At 33.7% G+C, this 10,880-nt stretch overlaps 1 non-coding gene across 1 annotated transcript; it reads right to left on the bottom strand.

Moving 5' to 3' along the window:
* Positions 1-5,391: 5,391 nt before the first annotated feature.
* On the bottom strand, positions 5,392-5,498 carry LOC131811955 (U6 spliceosomal RNA). The gene has a single exon (XR_009346195.1). It is a non-coding gene; the product is annotated as a U6 spliceosomal RNA (small nuclear RNA).
* Between the last annotated feature and the right edge of the window lie 5,382 nt (positions 5,499-10,880).

Genomic DNA, 10,880 nt, shown 5'->3' with positions numbered 1-10,880 from the left:
GTTTAGAATGACAACTCTCAAGGTTCTAGCTGGGCTCGAAAAAGGCATGGAAGTTATTGGAGAAACCCTCTCCAGAGAGATAAAAGCCCTTTCTGGAGAAATAAAAGAACTAAAATCTAACCAAGTTGAAATCAAAAGAGCTATTAATGAGGTGCAATAAAAAATGGAAGTTCTTACTGCTACGATAAATGAGGCAAAAGAATTAGTGATATAGAAGACCAAATGATGGAGAATAAAGAAGCTGAGCAAAAGAGAGACAAACAAATACTGGACCACGAGGAGAGAATTTGAGAGATAAGTGAAACCATAAGATGACACAACATTAGAATAATTGGGATCCCAGAAGAAGAAAGAGAGAGGGGAGCAGAAGGTATATTGGAGAGAATTTTTGTAGAGAATTTCCTTAATATGGCAAAGGGAACAAACATCAAAATCCAGGAGACGCAAAGAATGACCCTCAAAATCAATAAAAATAGGTCCACACCCCGTAACCTGATAGTAAAATTTACAACTGTTAACAACAAAGAGAAAATCCTGAAAGCAGCCTGGGAAAAGAAGTCTGTATTGTACATCAGTAAAAACATTTGATTGGCAGCAGACTTATCCACAGAGACCTGGCAGACCAGAAAGAACTGGCATGATATATTCAGTGTTAAATGAGGAAAACATGCAGCCAGGAATACTATATCCAGCTAGGCTATCATTGAAAATAGAAGGAGAGATAAAAAAGCTACCAGGACAAACAAAAGCTGAAAGAATTTGCAAACACCAAACCAACTCTCCAGGAAATATTGAAAGGGATCCTCTAAGCAAAGAGAGAGCCTAAAAGTAGTAGATCAGATAGGAACAGAAACAATATACAGTAACAGTCACATTATAGGTAATACAATGCCACTAAATTCATATCTCTCAATAGTTACCCTGAATGTAAATAGCCTAAAGGCACCAATCAAAAGACACAGGGTATCAGAATGGATAAAAAGCAAAACCCATCAATATGCTGCCCAAGAAACTCATCATAGACCCGAAGACACCCCCAGATTTAAAGAGAGGGGGTGGGAAACAATTTGCCATGCTAATGGACATCAGAAGAAAGCTGGGGTGGCAATCCTTATATCAGATCAATTAGATTTTAAGCCAAAGACTATAATAAGAAATGAGGAAGGACACTATATTATACTCAAAGCGTCTGTCCAACAAGAAGACCTAACAATTTTAAATATCTATGTCCTTAACATGGGAGCAGCCAACTATATAAACCAATTAATAACAAAATCAAAGAAAAGCATCGACAATAATAAAATAATAGTAGGGGAATTTAACACTCCCCTCATTGAAATGGACAGATCATCCAAGCAACAGATCCACAATGAAAAAGGCCTTAAATGACACACTGGACAAGATGGACATCACAGGTATATTCAACACATTCCATCCCAAAATAACAGAATACACATTCTTCTCTAGTGCACATTCTTCTCTATTCTCCAAAATAGACCACATCCTGGGTCATAAATGAGATCTCAACCATTATCAAAAGATTGGGATCATCCCCTGCATATTCTCAGACCACAATGCTCTGAAACTAGAACTCAATCACAACAGGAAATTTGGAAAGAACACAAATACATGGAGACTAAACAGCATCATTCTAAAAAATGAATTGGACAACCAGGAAATTAAAGAAGAATTGAAAAAATTCATGGAAACAAATGATAATGAAAACAAACGTGTTCAAAATCTGTGGGATACAGCAAAGGCAGTACTGAGAGGAAAATATAAAGCTGTACGAGCCTTTTTCAAGAAACAAGAAAGATCTCAAATACACAACATAAACCTACACCTTAAAGGAGTCGGAGAAAGAACAACAAAGAAAGCCTAAACCCAGCAGGAGAAGAGGAATAATAAAGATCAGAGCAGAAATCAATGAAATAGAAACAAACCAAAAAAAAAAAAAAACACAAAAAACCAAAACCCACCCCCCCAAAAATCCAATAGAACAAATCAACGAAACTAGGAGCTGGTTCTTTGAAAGAATTAATAAGATTGATAAAGAAAGAGAAAGGACCCAAATAAATGAAATCATGAATGAAAGAGGAGAGATCACAACCAACACCAAAGAAATACAAACAATTATAAGAACATACTATGAGCAACTCTACGCCAACAAATTCAACAATCTGGAAGAAATGGATACATTCCTAGAGACATATAAACTACCACAACTGAACCAGGAAGAAATAGAAAACTTGAACAGACCCATAACCAGTATGGAGATTGAAACAGTCATCAAAAATCTCCAAACAAACAAAAGCCCCGGGCCAGATGGCTTCCCAGGGGAATCCTACCAAACATTTAAAGAGGAATTAATTCCTATTATCCTGATACTGTTCCAAAAAATAGAAATGGAAGGAAAACTGCCAAACACTTTTTTTTCTGAGGCCAGCATCACCTTGATCCCAAAACCAGACACGGATCCCATCAAAAAAGAGAACTACAGACCAATATCCTTGATGAACACGGATGCAAAAATTCTCACCAAAATCCTAGCCAATAGGATTCAACAGTACATTAAAAGGATTATTCACCACGACAAAGTGGGATTTATTCCAGGGCTACAAGGTTGGTTCAACATCTGCAAATCAATCAATGTGATACAACACATTAATAAAAGAAAGAACAAGAAACATATGATACTCTCCATAGATGCTGAAAAAGCATTTCGCAAAGTGCAGTATCCCTTCCTGATTAAAACTCTTCAAAGTGAAGGCATAGAGGGCACATATTATCAATATTATCAAAGCCATCTATGAAAAACCCACTGCAAATATCATTCTCAATGGAGAAAAAATGAATACTTTTCCGCTGAGGTCAGGAACACGGCAGGGATGTCCGTTATCACCACTGCTATTCAACATCGTACTAGAAGTCCTAGCCTCAGCAATCAGACAACAAAAAGAAATCAAAGGCATCCAAATTTTGCCAAATTGGCAGAAGAGAAGTCAAACTATCCCAGTTTGCAGATGATATGATACTGTATGTGGAAAACTTAAAGGACTCCACTCCAAATCTGCTATAACTTGTATAGAAATTCTGTAAAGTGTCAGGATATAAATCAATGAACAGAAATTGGTTGCATTTTTTTATACCAACAAGACTGAAGAAATAGAAATTAAGGAGTGAATCCCATTTACAATTGCACCCAAAACCCAAAGATACCTAGGAATAAACCTAACCAAAGAGACAAAGAATCTATACTCAGAAAATTCTAAAGTCTCATGAAAGAAATTGACGAAGACACAAAGAAATGGAAAAATGTTCCATGCTCCTCTATTGGAAGAACAAATATTGTGAAAATGTCTATGCTACCTAAAGCAATCTACACATTTAATGCAATCCCTATCAAAATCCCATCCATTTTTTTCAAAGAAATGGGACAAATCATCCTAAAATATATATGGAACCAGAAAATACCTCGAATAGCCAGAGGAATATTGAAAAAGAAATCCAAAGTTGTTGGCATCACAATTCCAGACTTCAAGCTCTATTACAAAGTTGTCATCAACAAGATAGTATGGAACTGTCCCCAAAACAGACATGGATCAATGGAACAGAATAGAGAGCCCAGAAATACACCCTCAACTCTATGGTCAACTAATCTTCAACAAAGCAGAAAGGAATGCCCAGTGGAAAAAAGACAGCCTCTTCAACAAATGGTGTTGGGAAAATTGAACAGCCACATGCAGAAAAATGAAATTGGACCATTTCCTTACACCATACATGAAAATAGACTGGAAATGGATGAAGAAGCATAATGTGAGAGAGGAATCCATCAAAATCCTTGAGGAGAGAACAGGTAGCATCCTCTTTGACCTCAGCAGCAGCAACTTCTTCCTAGGAACATCGCCAAAGGCAAGGGAAGCAAGGGCAAGAATGAACTATTGGGATTTCATCAGATCAAAAAGCTTTTGCACAGCAAAGGAAACAGTTAACAAAGCCAAAAGATGACTGTCAGAAGTTATCTGGGAGAAGATATTTGCAAATGACATACCAGATAAAGGGCCATTATCTATCCAAAATCTATAAAGAGCTTATCAAACTCAACAACCTAAGAACAAATAATCGAATGAAGAAATGGGCAGAGGACATGAACAGACATTTCTGCAAAGAATACATCCAAATGGCCAACAGACACATGAAAAAATGCTCCACATCACTCGGCATCAGGGAAATACAAATCAAAACCAGAATGAGATACCACCTCACACCTTTCAGAATGGCTAAAATGAACAAGTCAGTCAATGACAGATGCTGGCGAGGATGTGGAGAAAGGGCAACCCTCCTACACTGTACGTGGGAATGCAAACTGGTGCAACCACTCTGGAAAACAGCGTGGAGGTGCCTCAAAAAGCTGAAAATAGAACTACCCTAAGACCCAGTGATTATAGTACTGGGTATATACCCTAAAGATACAAACGTGGCATTCTGAAGGGGCACATGAACCCAAATGTTTATAGCAGCAATGTCCACAATAGTTAAACTATGGAAAGAACCTAAATGTCCTTCAACAGATGAATCAATAAATAAGGTGTGGTATATATGTACAATGGGATACTATGCAGCCATCAAAAGAAATGAAATCCTGCTTTTTGTGATGACGTGGATGGAACTAGAGGGTATTATGCTTGGTGAAATAAATCAATCTGAGAAAGACAACTATCATATGATCTCCCTGATATGATGAATTGGAGATGCATCATAGGCGGTTTTGGTCGTACGAAAAGAAAAATAAAAGAAGATGGGATTTGGAGGGAGACAAACCATAAAAGACTGAATCTCACAAAACAGACTGAGGGTTGCTGGGGGGAGGTGTGTTGGGAGAGGATGGTGGGGGGATGGACATTGGGGAGGGCAGGTGCTATGGTGAGTGATGGTGAGTGCTGTGAAATGTGTAAACCTGGTGATTCACAGACCTGTACCCCTAGGGATAAAAACACATTATATGTTTATAAATATTTTAAAAAAATAATTTAAAAAATGCATTAAAAAAACACATATTGCAAGCCCAGAATTAATCTCATATTCAATCAAAAAAGTTTGAAAGTTTTCCCCTTAAAGATCAGAAAAAAGACAAGTGTGTCCACTTTCACTACTCTCATTTTACATAGTACTGGATGTTGTAGCCAGAGAAACAAGGAACACAAAGAAATAAAAGACTCCCCCCCCCCAAAAAAAAAGGAAGAAGTAAATTTTTTTTTTTTGGATAACATGAACTTACATGTAAAAAAATCCTAAAAACTTCACAAAAAATTTTGAATAAACAAACTTAGTAAAGCTGCCATATACAAGATCAATATATAAAAGAAAAGAATTTTGTTTTGTTTCGTTTTTTTTAATATGGAATGCTTCCTAGTTTTTCATGTCATCCTTGTTCAGTGATCTAGCTAATCTTCTCTGCATCATTCCAATTTTAGTATATGTGCTGCCAAAGTAAGCACAAGACAGGAGCATTTTAACACTCTAATGATGAACTATCTGAAAAAATAAAGAGAACAATCTAATTCACATTAGCATCAAAACTAATAAAATACTTAGGAAAAGATTTAACTAAGAAGATGAAAGATCTGTACCCCATAAACTATGACATTGATAAAGAAATTGAAGGAGACATAAATGGAAAGATAGCTCATATTTATGAATGGTAAGAATTAACATTCTTAAAATGTCCATACTACCGAAAACCATCTGTAAATTCAATTCCTATCAAAAATCCAATGTCAGGGACACCAGGGTCGTTCACTGGGTTAAGCCGCTGCCTTCGGCTCAGGTCATGATCCCAGGGTCCTGGGATTGAGCCCTGCATCAGGCTCTATGCTCAGCAGGAAGCTGCTACCTCTTCTCTCTCTGCCTGCCCCTCTGCCTTCTTGTCATCTCTCTCTGTCAAATAAATAAATAAATAATCTTTTAAAAAATCCAATATTTTTTTTTACAGAAGTAGGTAAAGAATCCTAAAATTTATATGAGACCATAAAAGACAACAAATAATTAAAGCAGTTCTGAGAAAGAATGAAGAAGTGAAATTACACTTCTTGATTTGAAACTATACTACAAAGCCCTCATGCTCAAAACAATAAAGTATACTGGCATAAAAACAGACAAATAAACAAGTAAAACAGAATTGAGAGTCCAGAAATAAATCCTTTCATACAGTCACCTAATATTTGACAGGGGCCAACATATATAATGGGTAAAGATAGTCTGTTCAATAAATGATATTTAAAACTGAATAGTCACATAAACAAGCATGAAACTGGAACCTTATATCACTCATAAATCTTAACTTGAAATAGATTAAAGACTTAAATGTGATGCATGAAACTCAATTTCCTAAAGGAAAACCTGAAAAATTCTCCTTGACATTGATCTTGCTAATAGTTTTTTGGATACCAGGCCAAAAACACAAGCAAAAGAAGCAAAAATAAATAAATGGTATTACTTTAAACTAAAGTTTCTGCATTGCCAAAAAAAAAAAAGAGAGAGAGAGAGAGAGAGAATGAAAACACAATCCACAGAATGGAAGAAAATACTTACAAATCTTATATCTGAAAAGAGGTTAATAACGAACAGATACAAATAGAAAAAAATATAATTAAAAAAATAGCAAAAGGATCTCAATAGACTTTTTTTTTTCAAAAAAGTTATATAAATGACCAACAGGAGCATTAAAAAGTGCTCAACGTAAAAACTCAGGGCAAAGTCATTATGTTGTTGTTGTTGTTTACCTCTGAAAAACACAGCAAGATATTACTACCTATTAGAATATATACTACCAAAAAATTAAAACTAACAAATTTTGGTAAATATTGGGGAAAATGGGGAACTTATGCACTGTGATAGGGATATAAATTTGTATGGAAAACAGTATGGAGATTATTCATATTATTAAAAGTAAAATTACCATATGATTCAGTAATCCCACCTCTAGGTATATATCTAAAGGAAACGAAGTCACTATTCGAAGACATATCTGCACTCTTATGTTCATTATAAAATTATTAACTCTAAGCAAGAGATGGAAATAACTTCAGTATCCATTAATGGATGAATGAATAAAATAAGCATGGTCAATATATACTATGGAATACTACTTAACCATGAAAAATTAAGAAATACTGCCATTTACAACAGCATGGATGGATCTTGAAGGTATAATACTAAGTGAAATATTTCAAAGATTATATATATATTTTTTAATTTATGTATTATGATATCCCTTACATACAGAATGTGAAGAAAAAGCAAACTAATGGAAACTTAAGAGTTGAGTTGACAAGAGGTGAACCTGGGGTGGAATAAGGTGGTCAAAGGGTACAAACTTGCAACTATAATATGAAAAAGTTCTGGGTATCTAATGTACAGCATGATGATCATAGTTAATAATATATACATACTTTTTTATTGTGCTTCCCTTTATTAAACTTTGCATATATCACATTCTTACAAGTTGAAAGTTTATAGCAATCTTGTATAAAAGAGGTCTGCTGCCACCATTTTTCTAACAACATTTGTCCATTTTGTGTCTCTCTGTCACATGTTGGTAATTCTTGCAATATTTCAAGTTTTTTCATTATTATTGGATTTGTTATGGTGATCTGTGATCAGTAATTATGACCCACTGAAAACTCAGAACTAGTTTACTTAAGGTATATACATTGTTTTTCTTTAAAGACATAATGCTTTTGAACAGTACAGTATAGTGTTAACTTTTTATATGCACTGGGAAACATAATTTTTTATTTGCTTTGGGAAACCAAAAAAATAATAATAATTTGACTTAGTTTATTGAGATAATCACTTTATTGAGGCGGTCTGGAACAAAACCCACAAGACCTCTGAAGTTTATCTCTACTGTAGTATATGTACATAAAAGTTGCTAAGAGTGTAGATATTAAAATTCCTTACCATACATGCATAAAAAACAGTGGCAACTATATGCGATAGTAGATGTATTAACATTTTTATGTAGATTATATTGCAATACAGATGTATGCCAATTTATCAAATTGTACAAAATTTACACAATGTTAAAAGTTTGCAATGTTATAAGAAATCATTTCTTAAATTTACACATTATAATATGTTGATTATTTTTCAAGAAAGCTGGAAAAAACTTTTTGTAAAATTAATCTATTTTTCAAAAAAGGAAGTAAGGAAGTAGAAACTGCAACTAACTCTGAAATAATAGAATATAAAATCCATTTTAGTTATAGACACTGTGACAAAAACTATTACTTAGTTTACAATGAAGGAGTACTTATGAAGCATGAAGGATGGTCTATAAATAAGGCTGAAAGAGCTCAGTTTTAAGGTTTAAATTTAAAATCTTCTTTTGAAATAGTAAACTGACCACACAGTTTTCCAAACATAAATGTCTTAACTGCATGAATTTATTTCATACAACTCTATAATCTAGTTTCATAAGAAAGCAGCATGCAAATTTTGAATAAGACAGACTTGCTTAAGTTTCTTTATGTTCAACAGTAAAGGATACTTCCCTAAAAAAAAATAGAAGAAAAATCAGCATATTTATCATGATAATTATTATTCATAATGAGATTCATATTGAATTAGGGAATATATATCCTCAGAGGGGGTAGAGTAAAATGAAATTTATTTTGGTAAATGTGTCTATGAATAGTCAATACAATGCCTCAATATAAATGAATATTATCATTTTGAACAATTTAATTACTATTATTAGAATTATTATAAGTATAAAAATAGCTATCATTTTAGCATGGAATATGAGACTCTCATGCTCCATGCTTCATCACATCCACAGAACATCTCTGCATAATCAGTATTATCATCACCATTTCATGGGTGAAAAAACTGAGGCTAACACATTTAGATAACTGGTTTATGATTACATGGCTGGTAAAGATGCATCACACTAATTTAGGCTTTATGATTTCAGAATTGTACTCTTTCCACTGCACATTCTATTACTCTGTAAATACTTGGCTTGTTTTCATTTAGTTCTTTAATTTTATTCATGTGGTGATGGCTTAAAGCTTCATTTAAAGAAAGCTTAAAAAATTCATTTAGCCAAAAGCTCCCAAGAATTAAAAATGTCATGGATCTAATTTAGACATGGATATCATTAGTTAATGGGTAACTATATATTTTCCACTCTAGTGAGATAACAGAGTATTTTTCTAAGTTTTAGTCTCTGAGTGTTCAAAAGGACTTTGTTAAAATAGAAATATTTAGACAAAGGTGATCAAAAGTCTGCATCAGGTCACCTTAAGATAAATATTAGGAAACTGAGGAAACAAATGGAGATTTGAACACTGAGCTATGATATAATGAATGGTTTAAAGTATTTAGTAGAGCATAGAAAAGCCCTTTAAAGCCTGGACTTAGCCTAGCATTGCAGCTTCTGGGATATCTGTCTATCTATCATCTACCTATCTATCTATCTAGATATAAATTTGAAAACTTTTTTAACTTAAAGATTTTGAGAAATAGAACATAATTAGCACCATAGAAGATCTGTTTATGATAACAACCTAGCCCCTCCTCCCAGTTTGTTAATATTCTCTCTTATTTAATGTAACATTGTGCAAATATACCACTACTGATCTGCCGTTATGAATGAAATAACTATAATCATCTGTTTCATTTTCCTGGTGAAAATATTCATTTAGTTCCATGTTGTATTTCTAGGAATGGACCAAATTTTTTTTTTTAATTTTTAAGTTTTCTAAATATTGTCCAACTTACCTAATACGTTTTTATTATGTACACTGTCATTCCTTCACATTCTTGCAAGACATTTTCACTGTTGCCCAATATGGTAAGTGTGTAATAGTATGTCATTCTAGGTTTTAATTTATTTTTAATTTAATTTAATTTAATTCCAGATTCATAATAAAGATAAACAGTTTTTATATATGAGTGGCCATTTGGATTACCGTTTCTGTAAAGTACATGCTCAAATCTTTTGATATCTTAACATTGTATCATACTGACATCTTTAATAGTAGATTTTCTGAATGAACTTTTAGCTGTGTAGGTCTTCTCTATTTTATTTTGAACTTGTTTTCATTTCAAAATCTTTATATTTATTTTTATAATCTGCTTTTATTTTGCTTTGTCTATTATCTATCTATCTATCTATTTGCAAGCAAGAGAGAGTGAGCAAGTGAGAGCGCAGGGAGGGATAGAAAAAGAAGGGAAAAGAATCGTAAGCAGGCTCCAGGCTCAGCACAGAGCCCAACTCTGGGCTCTATTTCACAACCCTGACATCATGACCTGAAAGAAATAAAATAAAATTAAGGTGTTAAAAACAAAAAGGAAAAAGAGTTGGAGGTTTAATTAAGTGAGCCACCCAGGCACCCCTGTGGTATCTTAAATTAGCTGTCATATGTTTAAAGTTCTAGAGTATCCATTTGGTTCATTTATAAAATCTTTCTCAATATCATTTTTAGTTTCAGTTTTTTGTTCAATTTGCTTCCCCTCTCATTTCTTTGAGCAGAGTAATCAAGCCATTTTACAATCTTTATGGATCATTTTAACATCATACTTAATCCCATATTGTCTATCAAATCTTGTTAATGTTTTTTCTTTGTGTGCTTTCTTCCATTTTGCTATGTTCAAGACATTATATTTGAAACTCTTATTGAGTAGGGATAATTAAGAGCTATAATAATGGTATGGTCCTCCTTGGCAGGATTTTCTCTTATATCTGAGACTCTACAAGACAATCATACTCCAAATTCCGTGATTGACTTTCTCAGTTTACACAGAAGGCAAGGTAGGCTATAGTCTTATTTCTGCTTCTCCTTGTGCTTTGGGGATCTCAACTTAAATTTGGG

The sequence above is a fragment of the Mustela lutreola genome, chromosome 11 (assembly GCF_030435805.1).
Source record: "Mustela lutreola isolate mMusLut2 chromosome 11, mMusLut2.pri, whole genome shotgun sequence".
NCBI classification, from domain to species: domain Eukaryota; kingdom Metazoa; phylum Chordata; class Mammalia; order Carnivora; family Mustelidae; genus Mustela; species Mustela lutreola.
This window is presented reverse-complemented; position numbering and strand designations above follow the sequence as displayed.